Source organism: Ctenocephalides felis, unplaced genomic scaffold (assembly GCF_003426905.1).
Source record: "Ctenocephalides felis isolate EL2017-DRISC unplaced genomic scaffold, ASM342690v1 CF-g0.4_SCAFFOLD_00845, whole genome shotgun sequence".
NCBI classification, from domain to species: domain Eukaryota; kingdom Metazoa; phylum Arthropoda; class Insecta; order Siphonaptera; family Pulicidae; genus Ctenocephalides; species Ctenocephalides felis.
In genome coordinates this window covers 15,164,780-15,191,169 of record NW_020536999.1, presented here as the reverse complement: position 1 = coordinate 15,191,169, position 26,390 = coordinate 15,164,780, and the positions used below count along the sequence as shown (strand labels likewise).

Sequence of the window (26,390 nt, the reverse complement as noted above, 5' to 3'; positions counted from 1 at the left end):
TCAGAATTTGAATAACTATTAATTTAATTTGTTTCTTGTAAAATTGTTTTTTTTAACTTTCTGCTTGTGTTGATATAACAATTGCTTAAAGAAAAAAATAAAAAAATGTTTTTTTAATATCGAAAAAAAATCGGATTTTAATTTTAATTCCAGCTAAAGTTCTAAAGCTCACTAGTAGACTTTAACAAAATAATTTTCACTTTGCAATTCAGTTTATATAATTCTTATAAATATTAGACAATGTCCGTCATTTTAAATTCGATAGATTAGTTTTGGTTATTTACTTTTCTGTAAACTTATATAAGTTACAGTACTTATAAAAATCTATTTAAAAACATTTAATATCTCTCGAATATTTCATTACGGTACGGAAAGTTCCAACAATTTGCCTAAAGGCACGATGCCATAGACAACTAGTTAATTTGTAGTTACAGACAGCATATTTGTATCAATCATTAAAAATTTAATATAAGCTTACATAATAACATTCTATTATAAAGTTATCAAATTTCATGCTTAGTAAATCGTTGACATCTTTTTTTCGCAGAATCAAATTTAATTTTGGCAATTCGTAAAACATTCTTAACAATTTGCTGATGCAAAAATATTTGTTCAATATAATATTATTACATCATTATTTTAAATATAAATATGATATCGATACAGTTCTTAATGCAAGTGCTATTGTGTAAGTCACAGCTCATTAAGCATTTAGGTAAAATAGATGACCTTTATCGAAACGATGACGATTGATGACGGGATTTTTTTATTCATTTGCTGACGAGATGAATTTTTAGCTTTTAAATGTAATAATTGAATATATAATAAATAATAGTCTTTAAAAAATATTTTTTAATATGATATACAGGCCAATACTTTTAAAACAGCTAAAAAAATCAATGCTTAATCAATGAATAATCAAAGCTTAACAAGTTTCAGTTTACTCACGCCGAATTTGTTTTTCAACATTTAATTTATAATTAATATTTTTTAATAACTTTGATCTACAATAATATACACACACTTATTAATAATTTCCTGACGTTTTTTCGAAGTTTCAAGTCATTTTGAATAAAATGTGACTGGAAAAGGTATATGTGTGTATGTATCTGAGTCGATTTTGAGTTTTCGTAGACATTTTCTAAACTAGTTGAAAGTGGCATTTGACCTTAGGCATGTTGCATGAACTTCCTGAAGTGTAAAAACTGACTTAAATTTAAATTTAGATGTTTAGATAAAATTTTCAACTGTTTATCTCAAAAATAAAGATATTGCTTTCAATTAAACCCAAACATTGCGATTTCGAATAGAATTTTTTCAAACACATCTAAATTAACTGCAATTATATTATTTATACTGCACAGACACGTGCTTATATGCCCTAAAATTGTAGCTTAATATTTTAAATTTTAATTAATTTATAATATTTAACATCACATAACAAAAGCAACTCTTGACACAGATTTTGACTATAATATTTTTTTCAAACTTTGATAAATTTTTAACTTCTTGCCGCGTATCTCCGAAACGGCTGGACCTGCCTTTGCCAAAAACTAATCGGCACATCTCCTTACCAAAAGGAATCGAATGTTTTTTGAATCATCCAAATCGGTTGATCCGTGCGCCCGAAAATGTGGACGAACAATTGTATCCGCACATACATACACACACGCACACACACATACATCCATTTTTTCTAAGGTATACCAAAATGTTCAGGAACCTTTTAAACGTAAAGATATGCAAAGGTTTTCATTTTTGATTTTTTGTGATTACTATAAAAATGCATTTTCGAAAATAGTTTTATTTTTAATTGATAGAATACATCTTTAGATTTTTATTCATTCTTAGAGAAGAAAGTTGGTAAATTTTGGAAAACAAGAAATAAAAGCCTACGTGGTTAAAAAATTATGTTTGCAAAAATATTTCTATTAAGTAACAATTTATTTCGACCTTGGTTTAAAAATGCTTCTATAATCAAAGTACAACATATGCTTCATCAAATTGGTTACTCAATAAATTAAAAAAAAAATCGCCAATAACCGGATTAAATGGTAGCAATAAGCAAAAATTTAAATTTTTGTTTAAGTTAAATAAAATTACATAAGCTTGCGAAATCCGTTACGAAAGTGACGTCCATAAATATAAATTTATACATTTGTATAAATATGTGTGTATATGTATAATTAAATTATATGTGTATATATTGATATATTTAGGATATTGGAACATACCACACATATTTCGGTTAGGTTAGGTCAAGTTTCATATATTTTTTCTAAATTGTTGCTTGCGTGACAGTTTTATACGATTTCAATATATTTTTGCACGAATAAGCAGTTATTTTTGTTGCTGATTAATAGAAGATTCTCTTAAATATTACAGATAACCTGCTTTTTGAAAAGACATCACATTTTAAGCAAATTCTGTAGAAAAATTATAGATTCAATATAATGTGCTTGCAATTCTATCAAAAATGAGAAATAAACTGTTATAGATATTAGAAATTGCAATTAAAATGATCCATCACCCAAAGTAATAATTTTTCTGTGATAATTTTTCTTTATCATAATTTTTTTGTTGTGTCGTTATTTTACTTCTTCAGATATCTATATTAATTGTGATTAATATTAACAACTAGGCATCTTTGGCTTAATCAAATTGCATGAACTTTCCTATATGTGTTTTTGCACATTACTTTATCAAGCGAAATTGAGATTTAGCTATTTAAATAAAGTTTTTATTACGCAAATAAAAATGTTGTTTTCATTGAATAAACCTTGCTATTTCCAATTAATATCTCACAAACATATTTATAATATCTGTAATTGAATTAATTATAGTTCAAATTTTTAATTATTTATTATAGTGAACAAATTTTAATGAACTTATACAATTCAACCAATTTTCGTAAGACCGTTTAGTACATAAATTTTTTTGCCATGTTAAATTTCATTACAAACTCCAAAACATTTTTTTTGTAAAACTTAATTAGTCATTTCGTAAAAGCATCTGCTACCAGAAAATGGCACGGTTTTTTACATCATGTGTGTACACTTTGATAATATTTAATCATTTAATCATCATCAAATTATTGGTAACATTTTTCGGATAACTTGAGAGATTTTGTAGACTGCTCGTTAAGAGACACAAATATTATTTAGATAATTATTAAATAATTTCTGTGAACAATGCACAAATCCATATCTTGCAATAGCAAAGATTTTTGCAAAAAAGGTTGCAAAAAAGCATCTTTTTGCTAATTCCAAAGAAAGAGGTTCTTCTTTATCGAGGGTAATCCATTGGGTTTTGAATTTGTGAAATCAGTTCAGTCGTTTTTGAGAAAACGTCGACGAAATTCAAATTTTGACTCATCACATCATAAAAGCGACTTTTGACACAAACCTTGATAAATGTTCAAAATTAAACCACTTGTCGTTGGGCCGAAAAATTTTATTATATTTGGTATGATCATCAAAATCGACCAAAAAATTTGTTCAGTATTTAATTACAAAGAAACGGCCAGACCGACTTTTACCAGAAACTAATCAACGTAATTCCCAGCCAATATCTTTCAAATAGATTTTGAATTTTTAAAACCGGTTCAAGATTGTAGGATGAAACTTGGACAAAAATTTACGTTGTTATCACGATTTGGCCGGGACAGTCCCGGAGTTTTCCGGGTATCTCTAAAAGCAGTATTTGTCCCGGATTTAGATCTTTTGTCCTGGATTTTCCTGGTTTTTAGAAACGTGATAATAAAATTACAACTACAACGAAAATGATATTTACAACAAGAATACTTATATAAAACAACACATTGAAAGAAAACTGCCGAATGCCAAATTCCAAAGACGGCTTAAAATTTCAAACTTTCATTTTCAATTTTACAAAAATTAGCAATAATTATGAACAAACTTTATAACTGCTTGCCACAAACGCTTAATTTTACTTAATTAATTATAAAAAAAATTAAACAGAATTTTTTTATTCATAGTATTCATCTTTACTTTCAAATCGTACATCAGAATGTTGTCTTAAAGAAATTTTTTAATGTGTTTTAAAAGCATTTCTCAAAGATTAGTAGAAAATGCATAAAAAATATATATATGATATGATAGATGGTCCGCAAAGGGCAAGGAAATCATGTATTGAGGTGGTTCTGTCTTCGGACAGACTACTATTTTTTATTATGCGAATCTCTTGTTGGCGCCCCCTAAGGCGTGCGCCCGCATTTTTCGCAGGCATTGCATTCAATGTAGGAAAGACCCTGAACACACATACTTTTCCGGAAATTGGTTTTGTTCGATTCAAAATGACTTGAAACTTCGAGAAAATAATAAATTAGATAAACTACATAAATACATAAAATCGGATTTTCTTTCGGAAATAAAAACTTCTACTTCAGGAATTCAAGTAAGTAATTTAAGTTTATTATTATTATAAATACGGCCTTACGACAATTAGTTTAATTTTAAAAATTCATCAAAGTTTAAAAAATGAGTAGTTTTTTTGACGTTTATTAAAATTAAAATTAGACGATTTACTTGATATAACGATAGATTACTTGGTCTTAATGAACATACTGAACCATTAACGTCCTACGAAAACTGGGTGAATTATAAAAATTATTGATTTTTGAAAATTTGCTTTTAGAAAATACTCCGATTTAACGTGTTCGTTCGTTTTTAATCATGTGTAATAAGTCCACTCGGAATACCTTTATTTAATACCTTTTAATCACTCATGAATTAATTAATTTTTTATTGATCAATTCGATTATTCACACATATCGGGAAGTTCATGTAACTTGCCTCAAGGCTAAATACCAATACCAACTAGTTTTAAATCATTTTTAAGATACTTAGAATAAAGTAAATGTGCATCGTAAACTTCTCCTAATTGTTATCGTAAGGAACGAATTGTATGTATTCATCTTTACTTTCACATCGTACATCACATTGTTGTTTTAATAAAAAAAAAGTATTTTAAAAGCATTTTCCAAAGATTCTTAAGTGATATTGGAAAAGCTGTATTATAAACTTCATATCCGAATCTCCAAATAGTAATGGGAATGATAGGCCACGAAGGGCAAGGGAATCATGTATTGAGGTGGTTCTCACACCATGGACCTGTCTTCGGACAGACTACTATTTTTTATTATCCGAATCTCGTGTTGGCGCCCCCTAAGGCGTGCGCTAAGGACCGCACTGCACACACACACTAGTTCTAAATTTGTTCCCATTCGATTCAGAATGACTTAAAACGTCGAGAAAACATAAAATTACATAAACTACATACATCATAAAATCGGATTTTCTTTCGAAAAAAAAACTTCTACTTCAGGAATTCAAAAAAACTCGATAGTAGGTATATTTGATTGATCAAAATAGTCGACTCAATCAAAAAACCTTTGCCTACATGATGATTCCCTCGTGTTACCAACACAATCTCACCGCCGTACCTTCCGCACCGCATAACCTTGAATGTTTAGTCCACGCTCGTGTACCTCGCGCATCGAAATCTAACTAAAAAACTCAATTCTAAGCATTTTCTGAATGAAAACTTACCATTTTTATAACGAAACTAACAGACACACACTTCACATTAACTCGTAATTAATTAGAGCATCGATTTTAATAGTTTTTATCACAGTAATTAATGTTTTATTTGGATTTTAACAACACGGATCGCGGTAAGTACTCTGTGCTCGCAAGAGCTGAACGGTTATAGAGATGTACGATCGGAGAATACTAAATCGTAAAGGCTGTTTCACATTTTAATTTTATACCAAAAAAGGTAATAAATTGAAATAAGACGAAAAATTGCTGAAACATCCGGTACTGTAATTTAAAATTTTTGAATACTTAATTTATTTTTATTAAACTTAAGATCAGATTTTTAATGAAATTGCATCTTTCGCTTTTTTTCTAAAAATCTTCGTACTTCTTAAAATTTTTGACTTAGGGCAAATTTCTGGAACAATATTTCCAATGATATTGTAGTTTTCGTGGTTTTTTCTAAAAATCTTGATTTTTTTGGAATTTTTGACAAAATCGACTTTTTTGATAATACTGAAGTGTTTTGAAAATCTTGAAAACCATTCAAGACTGCTGAACCAGGCGATCAAAAATGTCGAAGAATTAGGAAACAAAACAAAACAAATAATGTCAACAAAATTAATACTTGTTGTTAAAAAAATCTCTAAAATATCTGATAATTTCATGCCTAATGTTCATTTTTGACCACCAATTGACATTTTTTTCACATTTTGTCCATTTATACTGGTTATTAAAAAATCTATAAAATATCTGATAATTTGATGTCTAATGATCATTTTTGACTGACAATTGGCATTTTTTTGCATTTTGTCTAATATCTCCTAAACCAATGGAAGTGCAATCCTAAAAATTTAATCATTTTTTATTCCGCCAATTCAAGTCAAACGGTTTTTAAATCATTAAAATCTGAAGCTCCGTTCTCAAAAACTGAATTTTAAAAAAATCTTGCTTTTGCCAAAAACTAATCAGCACGTCTTCCGAAAAATAAAAATTAAATGTTTTTTGAATCAATCAAAGCGGTTAATCCCTGCTCTTAAAATACCCGATAAAAATTTGTTTCCGTACATACATACATACATACATACAAACATACACACACACAAACACACATTTATTTTTCTTAAGGTATGCCAAAACAGTTTTCGATTTGTTGCGATTGTATTTTTCAAAAATATAATATATATTATATAAAAAAATTTAATTCCAAGTACTCTACCAAAAAATGCAATCTTTTCTTTTTCTAAACTTTTACCAAAATGCATTTTTTTAAATATAAATGCAATAGAGTATGTTATTATTAATTATTAAATATTTTTATTGATTTTTTGTAAAAAATAATTTTTTTATCAAAGATATATTTTAAATAAATGTTATAATTTTTTTTTCATACAAATGCAATAGAGTATGCTTTGGTAATCAAAGGTATTTTTATTAAAGATTTATTTTAATTAAATGTTATTAAAATTGGTATTATTATAAAACTCCCTAAATATTATTTAAATAAAATAAACAATGTCTTTTAATAAACAAGGCTAATTTTAATTTTTTTATTTTCCTTAAATTATTTCAACTGTTTTAGATTTAACTGTATTTTGTAATCAAGAATGTAATATTTATTTTAATTAAATTATGAATTTATTTCTTAGTTAATAATGGGCAAATTTATAAATATGTTTCAAATTGTTATATTTACTATGAGCGTTGTGCACAATAATATAAATCATTATATATTTCATGTTAATAAACAAAATAAAATTTATATATTTTTTTAGTATTTTATTTAAGATATACAACGGCAAAATATCTTGAACATTTTTTTAACAAAAAAAATGTTATTATTTTTTTGTTATTTGTTTCTATTAAAATTTGCAATATTTTCCCATAGAATTGATAAAAATTTGTCAATAAAATATTATATTTTACTCATTGCATTTTCAAGTCCAAAATAAACAAATAAATTCTATTATTACTATTATCTCGAATTGTTCGCACAGAAAAATATTTATTAATTTAAAAATATCTTTTATAAATACATGTGCTCTATAAGGTATGAAATAAAAATGCATTCGGTGTTTTTTTATTCAACAAATATATCACATAACATTTTCCGTTATCGTATTACGATTCATAAACAATATAAGTTTTATCTTTTGCATATTTGGTTTGTTAAATATTATCGTTATAATAATTATTATCGTTATAATGATTTTATAAAGAATTTCTTTCAATCTATATTTTGTTAAATTTTATCAAATTATTTGACAATTTTGGAAGAAGTTCTGAGACATTTGAGTAATTGAACCTTTACCTGCTAAAATATTTTATCGCTTCTGAAGGAGATAAAAAAGTGAAAAAGGACTTTTTTTGGATTTATATATATATATATATATATATATATACATATATAAAATAAATATGTAGAATCTAATGATACTTTTCTAAAAACATTTTTTATATAATTTTTTAACCTTAGCTTTTGAATAAATGTGTGTTATTTTTTGTTCATTCAAATTATAAAATTTTATTCAATTAAATTAAGATACTTAATAAATTTAGATAATAATTATATTTTTTATGTTAAGACTCATCGATAATAATAAAATCAGTTTACGTTATATTTAAAAACTATTTGTTTCATCAGTTACATTTTTTTACAATTTACATTTATTTTGTAAAAACTTGTTAAAATATATATATATTTAATTTTGAACATATAAAAAGCTTATGAAGTTCTCTAAACAAGTGCATTTACAGATTTTCAACTTTTGGAACAAAAATACGAAAAAAACGTTAAATTATAGATTTCCATAATTTTGCAAATAATGTGTTTGTACTTTTTTGATATTTGTTTAAAATGTGTAAAAACTTGTTAAAAGACATAATTTTTATTTTATATATTTAAAAAGCTAATAAAATTCCCAACACCATTAATTTACAAATTTTAAACTTTTGAAACAAAAACATTACAAAAAAAATCGTCAAACTTTAAAATTGTATAACTTTGCAAACAGTATGTTTGTACTTGTTAAAACACATACATTTTATTTTATACAGATAAAAAGTCTATAAAATTCTTTTCAATTCAATATATACGATTTCATAAAAAATATATATCTAAAATAAGTAAAAAAATAAAAATCGAAATATTTGAACATGTAACTATTGTGTTAAAAACGAAATTAGTGTCTTAATTATTACACAAATAAACTCTGTAAATGAAACGGTGTCTCCTTGAAACATTATTTGGATGTAATAAGTTTTTAGTTAAGTTAAATAAAGCAAATTTATATTCACAAATAATTCTTTTTTATGAATATGTGTCCTAAAATATATAAGATTTGGTGTACTATATGTGAGGGCCATATTTCAAATAAAAATTTCAAAAAATAATAGAACAAAATTAAAAACATAAATCAGACAATATTAAGTATGGTTGATATATCATTGTCTATAAAAATGTTTATAAATAGATAATTATCTTTTCAAATATGATTATTCGATATCCCATGTGCATATAACTTTATATGCACATAGATCAATTTTTTACCCAAATTATTTATTATAAAAAAAATTGTGACGGTCAATTTTAACTTCAAGTACACCTAGCAACAAATACATCTTTAATTTTTTGAGTATCGAATGATGAAATAATTGGTTATTGTGCAACACGGTTATTTTCAAATGTGTTTAGATGATTTTAACAGTTATAATGATATAGCAAAATAGATTTAATCAAAGTATACATATGTAGCAGTACGATGAATTTAATAAATATTGTTTGCAACAAACTAGATTGGACTCATATAACAAGTATAGGATAAATAATTTTTCCCTTTCCCATTAGTATACAAATGCCTTCAATAAGTTCAATAAAAAATAATTTCCAGTGAATCTCTTCTTTAGAATCGTCTATTTATACTTATGTTAAATATTTATATGTATCACTTCGCAAAATTCATTTGAAAATCAAATTAATTCGACTGGCCTTGATTTGAGTTCATTTATCTCGCTTTTGAATTAATTTATTTTCTAGAAATCGGAAAACTGTTCCGAGTAAAATGTAATATATAAATCAGTCGAGAAACATTCAAGGATCAGTAGAATTTATTTAAACAAATTCATAAAAATAAAAAATATTAATAAATTATAACACGTAAAAGCTCAGTCAGATCTTGGGCACAAAGGTTTGTTAGAACTTCATCCATTATAGATATTTAGAAAAGTTTTTTTATTGATTATTTTTTGACTTTGTATACAAGTACATTAGTCATATTCATTTCATAAATCAACTTTGCAATTTTATTTTAAAAAAGTTAGACCAATTATTTACATCAGACGACAATGTTGTCATTTACTTACTCGAACTTGAAACTTGTAATAAAATCATAACTAAATTACTTGAGTTTTTTATGAGTTTAAAAGTAGTTTTGCAAGCTGCCAAGAAACGAGATTATTTGGGATTTTGCTCTCATTTATTAATTTTATATCAAAAGTTAAATGTGTAAGAAGTTTCTTGTTATTGTAAATTTGTTATTAGTAGTAATAATTCTGTTGTCAAAAAATAATATTAAAAACTGTTGGCACAAGTAATAAAAATATTGACGTCATTTGTTGATTCACGTCATTTGCAGAATAAAAAATGTCATCATGATATTTCATAATGTAGTTACTGCATTATTTAATGTTTTATAAATTACACAGACATACACATATATATATATATATATATATATATATATCAAATTGTTTTTTGTCATTAAAACAAGAAACATTCATACCATTACCTACGTACAAGTACTTTATGCCTGCCGATAGGTAATTTTTTCAAATGCCTCAAGCATAGAAAATATTTTTTAAAAACAATTAAAAATAATGAATACATATATATTTTTGTATCGATCACCACATAGAAGTTATTAAATATTTAATTATTTAAGATATTTTAAAAAGTCTTACTTGAAATTATTGCAAAACAGAGTCACTTTACCGTTACTACAATTTTAATCGTTTTCGCCCTCCATAGAGGCGCCAGTAACTGTAGCACGTAAATTTACCATTAGGTTTGATTCTAGATAAGATTTATATAAATGCATTCAAATGTTCCAAATTTTTTAATATCCTCTCCTATACTTTTTATTATCCTATTGATGTCCTGCTTTTGGTCTTAGCGTAAGCAGTGTAAGAAATTCGGAAAAAATAATATAGTATCTGCCACAATATTACTATAGATTTATCGTTCCTTGAATTTTAAAAATTTTCTTTGACAAACTCTAAAAAGAATTATCAAAATCCGAATAATCGTTTAGAAGAAATATCAAATCACAAACAGAAAAATGTTTGTATATAAGGTAATATAGAAAAGATAAATCAGATTAATCTGTGAACAAATATATATATATATATATATATATTTATACAAATATATATATATATATATATATATATATATATATCATTGTTAATAATAGCGAAACCTTAGCCGGTTTATTGTATGGACGTAAAATAAATTCCAATTACCAAAAATGCGTCACGATTCTTTCCGAAAGATTAATTTTGTTTCTTTTATATTATTTGTAACTGACCTTTGTTTCGTTCACATCACGTCATCATGTTTTTATATTTCGGAGTAAACTCGATTCGGTTATTGATATTGGATTTTTGCTCCGAAAAAATATTATTATTTTCTTTTTTGAACAGCAATTTGAACTTAACAGTTCTATGAACTGTTTTGATGAAAATTCTTCTTAACATCACACACACACATACTTCTTTAAATTATAGCCTCAAACGATTAAAAGTGACTTGAAACGTCAAAAAACATAAAACTAGTATTAGAACTTGATAATATAGAGAGTAATTAAAATTAATAATAAATTTGCATGAGGCAATTTTCTACTATAGAACAGTAGTAGTTTTGTGAATTGAGCTTGAAGATCATTAATCTTCGTACTAAAATATTTAACATAAGTAAAAGTTTATAAGAAAGTAGAAATTTGTATATAGTAAAAAAAAAATCAAACAATATTATTTTAGGAAAATAGCTTAATGTATCAAAGAGACTTAATGTATCAAAGAATTATTTTTTGCCATAATTTCTGGAAAAACTATTTTTTATGTCACGCATATAAAAGGTATTTATCTCCCATATGTAGGACATATATGTTTAATGGTTCATGTAGAAATTTTCAGCGTCAGACACATATGGCTGACATAGCGAATAACGTGTTAAACAAATAAATTGAATAAATCATTCATAAAACTTTTCATGAAAGTTCTGAAAAAATGCTTCACTACTAGATTGTACTAATATTTATAAGTTCATTCACTGGCTCGGGGTAAAATTTTGAAATCAAAGCAAAATATTTTGAATTGCAAAAAGCCAATAATAAGATATTGATCAAGAATGCAATTATAGAGACAGAAACAATAATTAGTAGTTCGGATCCTCGAAAATAGTTACAACTAATTACATTTTACAAATCATTTCGGTTAAAGTTTATTGATTCCGACAAAAGAATTTATCGTATGCTTTCAGAGTCACGTACACAAAAATAAAAGAAAACCTGTATTGTCCAAACCAAATATTTTGGTAAAATTAAATATGATCTAATATATCACCATTAAGCCAAAGTTATTTAAACTTTTAAAGTAAAAAGAGATTTATCTAAATTACGAGTATACAATGAGGATTTTGATATAAATTAAGGAGATGGGCAATGTCTAAAGTATTTGAGAAGAATTCTAATTGGAGATTAGGTCTTTTGTAAATATAGGTTTCATTTCAAATAGTTCCACTGATTAAAATGTTGAGTTCAAACAACCCCAGTATTTTGCATTATTTTCTAAAAGATTGTACATATAATTATCAATTGTGGCTTTGCAGATATTTATCAATCTCCAAAGCATTAATTAACTACATTATCCAAATTACCTATAGGTTTTCGAATTTCCTTGCTCCCAGGGGCTCACAAATGCTTCCAAATTGATAAAGAAAATCTCTGAAAGGTTTAGATCTTAATATTAACTTTAAGATAATCCGCACTCCAACTAAAGTTTCTTGGTTCTTCTTCCAAAGAAAATACTTATTTTATGACATATATCAAATTTTTGTTGTATTTTTTTGTTTATGACCAAAATCAGCAAAATCAAAAATTCTAAAAAACAAATGAAATTTTACCCATGTTATTTGTATAAGAAACTTTAGTTGGAGTCCGAACTATATTAAAGGTAATATTAGGATCTAAAACTTTCAGAGAATTTTTTTCTATCAATTTGGAAGCATTTGAGATCCTGGGAGCAAATATACATATCTATCTATCGATTGGATAGCCAATTGTAATTTTTATGATAGAACTGACTTGTGTCCAAATCAATAACGACAAATTGAATCTTGTGTGTATTGTAAGAACATGATTTGAATCCCAATGAGAAGATCAAATCTTGCGAATACTTCACTAATTGACGAGTATCTCGAATAAACTTCTGACTGATCTTTCCATAGAGTAGGATCTTCTATCCAGAGACGTTTAAAGCATTGGACTTAAGGACTTCGTACATAGTCATATTGAATCTTTTCCAAAATGAACCAATAGTTTCAAACAATGAGATCAATATATCTTAAATAGTGCAAAGACATTTACCCAATCAAGTCAAGTTTCTTGAATGAATATTTATCATTACTACACTACAAAGCATTAATTAATACGCCCCTCATTAATCTCTACATTCGCCAAATTACTTATCTAAATATCTATCTATCTATTGGCTTGCCAATTGCAATTTTCAAGATAGAACTAATGTGTGTTCGAATCAAAAACCACAAATTAGATCTGATGTGAATTGTAAGGGCATGATTTAAATCCCAATGAGAAGATCAAATCTTGCTAATATCTCATTAATAGAGTATCTCAAATTAACTTCTGGCTGATCTTTCCAAGTGATCCTGAGAAGGATCTTCTATCCAAAGACGTACATATCTGCCATAAACTTAAGACAATAGATTTGAGGGCTTTATCTGTAGTCATATTGACTGTTTGCCAAAATGAACCAATTAGTCCAGTCATTATAATAAGTTCACTTCGGAATTCGAGATACCCAGCTGTAAGTCTGTAAATACTTGTACATTGACACCTAAAAGTTATCTCAAAACCTACATATGGTATTGACACCCTACCATATGTGGGTTTTGAGACAACTTAGGGTGTCAATATACAAGTATTTACAGACTCACAGCTGGGTATCTCGAATTCCGGGATTCTTACCTAATTTAAGCTTAAATGACTGGACTAAATAGTTCCAAACGATAAAGGGGCGCCCATTAATCACGTGAGTAATTTAAGGGGAGGGGGAGGGAAGTGTCTAGTAAGATATCACGTGCATTTATTTTTTAGCTGAATTTGTTTCAAAAATCCAAACATTTAAAAAAAAATGTGACAATTTTTTCGTAAATTCGAAAAATTTCACATAACTAAAAATACACGTGATGTTTGGTGGGGGGAGGGTGGTAAATGTAATTATTATGACATATCACCAAGGAGAGGAGAGGGTCGAAAATCCCTAAATCCTCGATCACGTGATTAATGGACGCCCCCCAAGATCAATCTTTCTTAACTAGTGCAATAGACATTTAACCAAATTGTTCCATGTTTCTTGAATTATTTTCCGACTGACCATTCCTTAGATTGTCGAATTGCAGAATTCTTATTATTCCTGAATAGTTTCGTCGTCGTTCCTGTCGGATCCCGTGATCCGTGGGCACTCGACATGAGTGTAATGAACCGTCCGGTTGGATTTATATTCTTTTATATATGATCATTAAAAGTGCAACGTCTCCTATAAAAGCGGTTCGTTGTTCGAGCGGTGCGAAACGGATTAAAACCCCCATTTGTAAATGCAGACACGGGGACCGTACTTGGACAATATTAATTCGATAAATCCAAAGCACGTAAATGATCAACAAAATTCTTTTTCAATCATTCTTGCAAACAAGGTGCCAGTTTCAGTGCTTCCATGTTTGTGCAGGAAGTCAACAAGAAGGATGTTCCGGGCTTTCCGAAAGCTACTGGTCATTACGAGTTGAATATTACATAAAATTGCTCATTTTTTTTAACTTTTCGTAGGGTATATTATAGTAATGGGCCAAAAATCGAAAATGAAATTTTTGCTTTTCTCGACGTTTTGAAGGTTTCTGAACATTTTGACATACCTAAAAAAAAATGGAAGTGTGTGTGTGTTTTGTGTGTCCGCAATTTTTTGTCCATGTTTTCAGGCGCACAGATCAACCGACTTGAATGGTTCCAAAAACATTCGATTCCTATTGATAGGGAGATGTGCTAATGAGTTTTTGGTAAAGGCAGGTCCAGCCCTTACGGAAATACGAAGCATAAAAAGCACAAAAAGTGCAGAAAATATAAATCAAAATTTTTGAGAGAATGAAGTATCTGTTTTGAATGATTCAAAAAACATTCAATTTGTACTGATTAGGAGAAGAAGTGATTAGTTTTTAACAAAGGCAGGCCCAGCCATTTAGATGATACAGAGCTAAATGTACAAAAAATTGCAGTTTTTGAGAGAACTAAGCATCCGATTTGTTTGTTTTAACAAAATAATTGCTTTTGGAACAAAAATTCTGTTACAAAAGTTTTTTTTAATTTTTTTTTTCAAAAAAATTTTGTTGGATATCGAAATTAATTCAAACTTTATTTTTAATTCTGGCTGATATTCTAAAGCTCACTTACATATTTTAAATAAATAATTTTAATTTTGTAATTCAGTTTATACAATTGTAGAATTCTTATAAATAAATATTAAATAATGTAACATTATTTACAATGATCTATTTGAAAACTATTGATCTTTGATTTGATTGAATCCCTCATCCCCCTTTAAGGCTTTACGTGATTAATAAACGCCCCCTTATATGTTACAACTAGCCCCAATGTTATGCTTAAGTTTGACACATTTGAAACTTAAAAAATTTAAACTTAAGAAATTTAAAATCAGTCGATTATAATAATACAAAGCAAAGTTTTATGATAGCACAATTGTATAGTGCCTGACAAAAATGACGCACTTTCACACTTCTGTTTACTGCGTTATGACAATGTTATGCAGGTCGGTTTACATGTCCAATCAAGATAAAAATATTTTAATATCGTTTAGGATCCTGTACAATAAAATTTGAAATTAGTTGCTTAAAATTTAAAATTAGTTGATAATAATAACGCAGAAGAAAATTTTATGCCAGTACAATTTTATATTGCCTGACAAAAATGACGCACCTGCACACTTCTGTTCACTGCGTCGGCCTGCGGAATAGTAGCTCTGACAATATTATGCAGGAAGATTTACATTTCCAATCTAGGTAAAAAATATTTTATATCGTTTAAGACGCCATAGGAAAAGACCTGTTACTACTTACCCCTGACACAATAAGCCCCTACCCCTACACCTATATAATGCAAATAGATAGAAACCAAGTTAATCCAATCAAGCTGGACATAAATATTAATAAATTGATAATACTCTACCAGAATTTTACCATTGTCATTGCTAAGAGGCGTCCATAAATCATGTGATCGATTTATTTGGGAGTTTTTGGACCTCCCTCCCTCTTGGTGATACTCAAAATTACACCGCTTTCCTCGCCAAACATTACGTGTATTTTTAATTACGAGTAAAAATTGTATTTTTTTTTTTCAATTTTTTAATTATTTTGAATGCAGGTAAAAATTAAGTACACGTGATATCTCACTATACTCCTCCCTACCCCATGTGATATTTCGTGAATTTTTGTCAAAACTTGCCCATCTCTAAGTGGACCTCCCCTAAAGACTAGAGACAGAATTAAAGTTGTCTTCTGTCCACAATTATTTTCATCCTGGGTGATATGATCATCGCGATCAACGTTGTTCAACAAACAGTATAGAAACCAATGTGTTGTACTTCTTTACAGTTTTTGACCAGTTGATCCTTTATATTTCGTCAATTTTCCATAAACTAGGAAACAACGATCGGTAAGTCCGGCCCTGTCCGCTAACAGAAAAGAAGTCTCCGGAGTGTTAATATTCTAGAACGTTGGGGGCAACGTAACGTATTTTTTCCTTTAAATCTACTAAGGACAACCACTCCGAATGCAAGGGTCAATGCTTTTACATATATGTAGATATATATACATATCTCTTAGCAATCCGCTTCGAGAAAGATCTCTTATTATTTTTTATTTGCCATTTTATTTTTACATCTCGTTTGTTAACAGAACAATAAATAAATATAAAAAGTTACCGATACCGATCCATAAGCGGCGCTGATAATATAATAAAACATTTGTGAAACAAGAAGCCGAACGACATTTTTATCGGATGACTCTTTTTAAATTGCGGAAAAATAGGGACTTAATATACCCTGATCGTTAATTTATTCGATTCGGGTGATCAGAAAGGAAATAAATTCAGTTTAATTCAGAACCACTGAATTCAAGGAATTCATGACAAATATGGTCATTAGGAGGACTAAAGTTGCAATAAATTTGAGGAAAACTGTATCTCTTCATTTTTGATTAAAAGAGACCAAATATATTCCCATATTGTAGACAAATCACGTAATGTATAATATAACCAAAAACAAAGTGAGGTCATTATATTTGATGTTAGAAAATTTTCTAAAATTTTGGGAAAATCTTAAAGAACAATCAAGAAATTTTGAATTTCAGTTAGTGTAAGTATTTTATTTTGATACTTATTGGATACAAGTACAAATAAAAAACTGTTGCCAAAAACATCTATTTTAAATAATATTTGATTCTGTTATATACAGGGTGTCCCAGAACTCAACGCAACGCCGAAACGGGGTGACAATATTGATCGCCACTATGAAGAAAAATATATATATACTCGTATGTTGAAAGAGCAACCTGGAGATTTGAAAAATATATCAGCACTTTTCGGTTATTGTGGTTAATTTTTATTGATTTTGTTATATACAGGGTGTCCCAGATCTCAACGCCAAGCCGAAACATGGTGAATGAAGAAAAAAAAATTATGTATGTTGAAAGGGAAACCTGGAGATTAACAAATATATGAGCACTTTTCGGTTATTGTGGTAAATTTTTATTGAATTTTTTATATACAGGGTGTCCCAGAACTCAATGCCAAGCCCAAATGGGGGGACAATATTGAAGAAAAAATAATTATGTATTGATATATAAGCCCTTTTTGGTTAATTTTCATTTGATCATTTAAACTTTTGAACCGTAACCAAAAATAACATTTCTAGGACCATAGTCAAAGTTAACGACACAATTGCTCCAACCATCAAGAAGTAAAACTTTTTGTTAAACTATGAATTTGAAATTTAGAGGTCCTCTTTAAAAAAAAATGTACTAAAGTGTGTTATCAAAAGTTGGCGCATTTTATCAGGATCGTAAAATGGTAAATACTTGGTAGTTTCATAATTAAAAAAAATCGAGTAGAGTAAAAACTTAAAAATAACACGAAGTTATGATCAACTTTGGATATTAGAAAAAATTTCAAATTATAATTAAAACGTCTAATTCCCACCCTCACAATTTTTCAATAAAATCTATAAAATAATGTCAATTTTATTGCATAAATTAAATCATGTAAAAATTCTCTAATTTTTGTCAACTTAAAAGTGCTATTGTAGATCAAAAAAACAACAAAAGAGTGTTCAAATATTATTAAAACGTGCTAATTTCCCAGAAACCTAAAAATTAAAATTTTTATTATCTAAATATCAGAAAGTAAATTTAGCTTCAAATTTTTATAATTTTGTTGCATAATTCTATAATAAATGCTCCGATTCTTGTCAAGATAGAAGAACTAAAAAGAACAGCTATATTTTTTTACATACAGGTACTTCGTAGTACTTATACCATTTTAACACCTAAACCAAAATTATTGATCATTGATAACTAAAATAAATTATTTTTGAAAAAAGTAGAATATTTTTCTATAAACTCCCCTTAGAGTAAAAAATTTCAAATTTTTATAATTTTGTTGCATAATTCTATAACAAATGCTCTGATTTTTGTCAAGTTAGAAGATGTAAAAAGTACAGCTATAAGATTGTTCTTTTGATATAAAAAATTAAAAATATAATTAGAACGCTTAAATTCCTAAATAATTTGCTGCTTATTGTACTTCATAGTTAAATTTTATAAAAAGGTGCATGATTTAATTATCAATTAAAACAGCAAGTAAAGTTTAAAAAATTAATTAAAAGAAAACTTTCGACTTCTAGTATGATAGCTATCAAGTTCCTTCAGTTATGGATTAATCAAAAGAAGACTTAATTCCTTGGAAATATTTTGCTGCATTTATTTCAGACACCTATCTCCCACACATGATCACATAAAAGACAATGACTGCATCCAGGAATTTGATTACAAAGAAAATTTGATTTGTTTTGCTTGCAAAAAATATTCCGTCTATTATGTCTAATAAATACATATTGTATAACCGTCTCGACATCCAATGTCTTTGACTTAAAATTTGATCTGGGAATGCGTAAATAAGATGTCAAAGCACTGCAATTTGATAGGAAACTTGTGACAGGAAAAATGATACTTTTCTTAGTATTCCAGAATTATCTTAGAGGTTATGATTCGATTTTTATGAATGAGAAGAAAAACATCATAGGATCTAGATCGTAGAGGGTAGGGGTAAGTTATAGTAATCGCAAAAAATGGAAAACGAAAATTTTGGCATATCTTCAAGTTTCAAGGCCTTCTGAAAATTTTGGCATGAATTAGAAAAAACGGATGTATGCGTGTGCCAAATATTAAAGAATGATATTTTTCAAATAATTTTTTTCAAAAATTTCAAAATTCTCAAAAAAAGAATTTTTCAAAATTTATTTATTTTTGCTTCGGGAAGTTCCAGCAATATGCCTTAAGTTACCACCTCTAGTAATTATTTTTATCAGTCGTCCGTCTAGCGCTAGGATTAATTCGCCTTCGCGTCTATAAATCTTCGAAGTCGAAACAGGTTTATGAAACGTGCAAAAAAATACAAAAACTGAGATAAAACGAAATCGAAATTTATTTTCGAATTCCTAGAATGTATCAGGATAACCGGAAATATTCAACATTCCATTGTCGGCATATCCTCGAGCAGATTTCATAACGCAGATAGATAGATTTATGATCATATGAATATTAGAATATATATATATATATATATATATATATATATATATATACTAGATGACCCGACAGACGTTGTCTTGTACCCACGTCTACAATTCAAAAGCTCCAATTTTTTTAATATCCTATCCTATACTTGTTAATATCCTATTTGATGTCTAGCTTTTGTGATTCATTTATGGTCTTAGCATAAGCAGCATAAGAAATTCAGCAAAAAATAATACAGTATCTGCGGTAAAAGAACAATATCACACTTGATTTTACCACACAACATAATTGCTTCAATAATTTAGTCTATAATTTTCATAATCTCGCACGACATATTACATGCTTTTTGGCAATGATAATTTCTAAAGTACATTTTTCTTACTGATAATTTAATAAACATTATTGTTTATGTTCAAACCTCAGGTTAATTAATTAATTTGTAAAGTGTAGTTCATGTGAGCACTCTTCAATCTAAGATCAACTTGTTAAATATTCCATATCCAATGCCAAACAAATGAAGTTTTGGCCCATGAAACTTAATTATAAATCATTTTTTTAATAAGCAAAAATATTTTTTATTGTTAAATAATTTAGTAAAGTAAACCAAAAAGCGACATGCATAAGTTTAAAAAAATGATGTATATGCAACTTTGGACTTATTGCATTATTTATTAAACTGAGTTATATAATTTCATCTGCCAGACATATACTGTTGACTGTATCTTATATTATTTTAATTTCAGGCACATTTCAGCTGCTTTTCGGCAATAATAATATAGTCATTACATTTTTCTTGTATATTATATTCTAATATTATCTAGGCTCATAATTTCAGCTAAATTCAAATTTCAAGTGAATTGACATTTCTAGCAGATGACATTTCAAATGTTTTCAATGTTAAACAATGATAAGTATTTTTTGTGATGTTTGCCATTTCTTTCTACAATATTACTATAGTTGTTCGTTAAATAATTCTTAAAAATTTCCTTCGACAAACTCTAACAAAAATGATCAAAATCCGAATAACCGTTTAGGAGAAGTGTCAAATCATACACCAGTACCGAAGAATTTTACATATAAGATATATTATGTGAGTCTCTGATTATCATCGTGAAATTGCATTAAAAATATTTTAAAAACACGAATATCGTCGAATAGTTCTGTATTATATCTTATAAACCATGGGTCTAAAATATGAATATAGAGTAGAGAACGATCCCAACACAATAGTCAGAAATCTACTGAAGATAAATCTACTGAAGAAAAAAGAAAAGCGATGGACTGGTGCATTGATAACATGGATACCATAATTATAACTTCTTTTATTTCTATTAATTTTATTTGATTATATTTAACTATTTTTAGTATACTGTTTTATTATTATTAGATAGTTACTTATATTATATTGTTATTATTGTATTAAATTACTCATCAGTTGAGATAGGGTTGGGTTGGTGTTTTCACATTAAAAGTTTCGGACGAACCATGTTTTAGGGTTGTAGGCATATTTTTGTTTATAGCTCAAAGGAGAGGCGTTGTGTAAAATTGTGTCTACTAAAACCTGTAAACCTGTCTCATTTTTATCGCGCTTTTCTTTACATAGATAATTTAATAATTACTAATCACATCAAATAATTTGACCTTAAACTTCATAAGCTGGAATCCTATGAAGTTTTTATTAAGTGTTTACATGATTGATCGAGGGGGGTACATCATGTAACAATCGCCGTTACAATATTAAACTACCATTTTTACGATTAAAAATTGAGTATTTCAGAAACCTCTGAAACATTTCATTTTCGATTTTTGGACGATTACTATAACTTACCCTACGGGTAGTTGATAAACATTTTGGCATACCTTAGAAAAAATGGTTGTGTAAATTTGATCAAAAACCTTGCTAAATGACAAGTTTCCTCGTATCAAACACGAACTACAAATTACAAACGAAAGCGTTATGTCGTACAAACCATCCCGTTATAATAGTAGATAGATGATACCTACCTACTACTCCATATAAACTACTGTGGAAGTGAACCGAACGACCGGCGACTTGCACCAGTATTTATGAGTTTACTAGACATTAGACAAGCCGCTAGTATAATATAATGTTCTAGGCTAGGATCTCTATCGGTAGTCCGGGAGGCGACGACCGATCAACCTTACTTTGACCAATTTGGTTAGAACAAAATTATTAACATTTTTATTAAATTTTGTACTACTTATTCATTGTACAGATAATTGTATAGATTTAATTTTCAAAGACTATACTGTTTATAGATAACGACAGCAGATATAGCGCGTAGCCCATTTTTTGCAATTTCAATTAATTTTTATAATTAAACCACTTCTCGCAGGCCTATAATATTTAATGGAGTGCATTTTGACTATCAACTGTATCATCATGCAAAGTTTCATCAAAATCCCAGAATCTGAGAGTTACCTCGTAAGGACAATTAGTAACAGGGTTAAGCATTAATAGGTGTTTTTCAATAAGATCTTAAACAATATAATTTTTTGTCTCTATAGCATAGTATTGTCATAACTAACCAGCAGGCTAATGCAGTAAACAGAACTGTGCAGGTACGTCCTTTGTGACAGGTAATGTTCAATTGACCTATCATGAAATTTGTGTTTGCGTTATTATTATCGACTAATTTTAAATTTCATATATCTTATTTTGTTTCAAATTTATTAATCTCTGTTTATGTGTAACAATTTTGTGATTGCCAAATTGTTTAAAATCTTGATAAATGTAAAAAAGTCATAACTTGGGGTTAGTAGAAACAAAACATTAGAGATATAGTTGTAACAAGAATTATATATAGATTTAGGGTAAATTTTTTATTTTGTTAGATATGGGCAAACATTTAAATTGTGTTACAGGATGCACTATATCTTTTTTTATATCATGATGATAATTCTAATTTACGTTGATTTATGACAAACAATTATATTAAGGAAGGCATTACATATTTTATATTTATTGATTCTAGTTTGCGATGATGTATGAATGGAATTACTTAGAAACAAGACAATTTAAAAAAATAAATTATCAGAGGTATTATTATTGTAGCCTCAAACACAAAGAAGTTGTAACAACGCGATTTTTTAGAAAATGATTATGAAATGAAAATGAATGAATAGTTTTCGAAAATTTTCATAATAAAAAATTAATAAACTTATGTACAATGTTCTTAATAATATTTATCCTATTTCTTTTCATATTTCTGCTTAATAGCTAAATCATTCTGAGCTTAATTTTTTTAAATCTTTTTTTTTCTTTTAACAATTTCTGACTATTTCATTTCTATTCTATGATCATTTCAAAGTTGAAGAACATCTTACCCTACATCCCTGTCTCGAAACATGTTATTTTTAGATTTTTATTTCTTTACTCGATTTTTTTTATTATCAAATTATCAAGTAATTTACCATTTTACAATCTAGAGGACCAATATTTCATGAAACTTTCCTGCACACTTTAGTAATTTTTTTAAATGCTAAATTTATAGTTTAACAAAAAGTATTAATTCTTCAAAACTTGCAGCAATAATTATATTTTTCTGTTATCCTAGAAATGTATTTTACGATTACGTATACAAAGATTAAATGAACAAAATTAATAAAAATTAACCGCAATAACAAAAAATAGCCACAGTTTGTCCAAAGCTCTAGTTTGCACTTAAAAGTTCAATTTTCGTACTACATGGAATGATTTTTTCTAATTTTTTACTGATTTTTTTCATGATAGTTACGATCACGTTGCTTGACGTTGATTTCTGGGACACCTAGAAAGAATTTACACTACATGGACAACATATTTTACTATTTTTTTTCATATTAGTTATGATCAATACTATCACCCTGTTTCGGCTTGACGTTGAGTTCTGGGACACCCTGTATATTTATACTAAAGTTTCCATAATAGTTTCTTAGTTAAATTGGTTTGTGAAATCTAGCGTGCGACATTTGACAAACTAAAACGGCGCCGATTAAACTTGCAATAATAAGGGGGTTGATGTGAAACTTATCACAACTATGAATTAAAAATAATAATAATAATACAAATAATAATAATAATAATACCATCAATGATAATAATATGAAGCATTTAAGTACCGTAAGGATTTAGACGTGAAGTTTAGGAAATTTGTGATGTTTAACTTCTGTTAATCGTCTAGAAATCCGGATGGCTACACAAAATCATCTGAGTCATCTGTCCATCAAAATGCTTTGCATAAAGATGACAGATAAATCTTAGGGTAGGGGTTGAGGATGTCGCTTTTGCTATTTATTACTATTCATCCTTACTCTTTGCCGACTCTTCTATTATGTTATTTCAGTTTCTCATAGGTTTAGTTTCGACTTGATCAAAATCAATAGAACGTACCCAGAAGGGGTGGTCGGGGGCGGCCGAATTCGATGGGGTGAGCGCCGTCCGCCCCACGACGACACATTAACCCTATGTGCGCTCTGCACCGACGCGCAAAGGACTTTAGTGGGGATAATTTGAATTTGATCTATTTGAAAATTCGATCGAAATGAATATTTCATATGTTTTAAAACTTTTAATATATTTGACATTTTTGGAACGTAAATATATCATGATTTATTTTTTCTTTAACTCTGTTTTATTTAGCAATCAAAAATACATAAAGATTCCTATGAGCTAAATTGACAATATTTAAGAGCGATGCCTATTAATATGATAATATTATATTATCATGAAATCTCTGATGATTTTAAAATATATATATTTCACTAAATGATATCATATGCAGGGTGTCCCAGAATTCAACGTCAGGCCGAAACAATGTATGTTTCTGTATATCTATTATTTATTCAATATGAAAATGAGGAAAAACATTTTTTACTGAAATGCCAAAAAATCTTACAAATATATCCAAAGCTTTGCTAAGTTATCAAATTATTATATTACATCGATGTTCCTATTGAAAATCATTAGAATTAGATCTAACAATAAGTAGAATGAACCTATGTGAAAATTAATAAGTATTAAGATTTGGTAATTTTTGAAATTCTAAAATATGTTTATTACGAAAATAAAGATATTTTACAACCCTAATCAATTCTTGTAATAATAATAAGTGTATTATATAATAAAATGGCAAGGAAAAACAGAACCAATTACCTGTATGATTAGTAAATTAGTGTATAATCAATCATACTGGTAATTAATTCTGTCATTTCTCACCCCTTTTCAAAACTTTTCAACTTTCTAACTTTCCTAATATTTTGTTATATAGATGATAGTAGTGATCATAACTATCAAGGAAAAATTAGAGTTTTTTTCCGCGTAGTTTGAAAAGTACAGTCAAACTCTGACCATTTTTCGGTCATATTGGTTAATTTTTATTAATTTTGTTTATTTAAACTTTGGATCCATAATTGTAAAAAACATTTCTAGGATTACAGTCAAAAATAAAAACATAGATACTCCAAGTTTTCAAGAATTAAAACTTTTGAACTACAAATATGAAATTTAAAAAATTGATTGACTTTGAGAGGCCCTTCTTTGAAAAACAGTACTAAAGTATGTTGGCAAGTTTCATCAAAAGTTGACGCATTTCATTAGGATTGTATAATGATAAAATACTTCTGAGTTTCATTATAAAAAAATTGAGTGAAGAATGAACAATGTTTATCTCATTTATTCTGAGACTGAAATAAACAGATCTTTATTTCAGTAAATGAGTTGTAAAAAATCTTCTATTTCTAACTAATATTCTATCCCCATAAAATTCATTTTTTTCTACTTCGATATAATTTTATATCGATCTTAGCATACCCCACTAATCAAACGCGCCATCTTGTAAGGTAGTATACAACCTTTGGGAAAATAATAAGGCACCATCAAAATTCACAGCAAGTGTATGGTAATTGAAAATTGGCGTTGTTGTTTTTTAAATATAAAATAAATAGTAGGTATATTGTTAACAAAAATATAAGTTGTGTAATGAGAATATGTGATTAGTTACGAAATATTGATTAAAATATTAGTGTTTGCGAAGGATTAGGATTTCCAGACAAAAAAACTGTAAGTAAAACCTTTAATTTATGTACTGCTGTATTATGTACTGCTGTTTATGAAATATCTTTATAATCCTTATAAAATGTAACTTTTAATACTAACAGTCATTCAATTATTATTTTCCTTTTTCCTGCGTTGTTTAAATATTTATTTTTTTATTTTTATTTTGAACATCTCAGAATAACAATTAGTCTAAGGATATAATTACTGTTCTAATTATTGTGAATGAATAAAAAATTATATATTGTATCTATCGACCATCATAGTTTTCCTTTTTCAAAATTATCAAAGCAATTATCAAAAAAAAATATTTGTGGTTTTCAGAACGTTACAATAGCTTACAACTCTGACCAAAAAAGTGTCTTTACATTTTTTTTCAAATTCAAAAGTGACCTAAAATTGTTAATATTTATAATAAATGAAATAAATTTCTTTTAAATTATATTGCAACTAAATTATATTGTAATGGTCTAAAATCGAAAATGATTTTTTTATATATTTTCACGTTTCAAATGTTTCTGAACATCTTGGCATTTTTAAGAAAAAAATGATGTGTGTGTGTGGATACAATTTTTCGTCGACAATTTAGACGTATGAATGAATCGATTTAAAAAATTCAAAA

The 26,390-nt window shown here is 27.6% G+C and overlaps 1 protein-coding gene across 1 annotated transcript in view; it reads right to left on the bottom strand.

Annotated features, from left to right (window-relative positions):
- The window catches only part of LOC113378804 (cytochrome P450 306a1), a 73,531-nt gene that overhangs the window by 19,654 nt on the left and 27,487 nt on the right, over window positions 1–26,390 (bottom strand). The gene's annotated exons all lie outside the window — the stretch shown is intronic.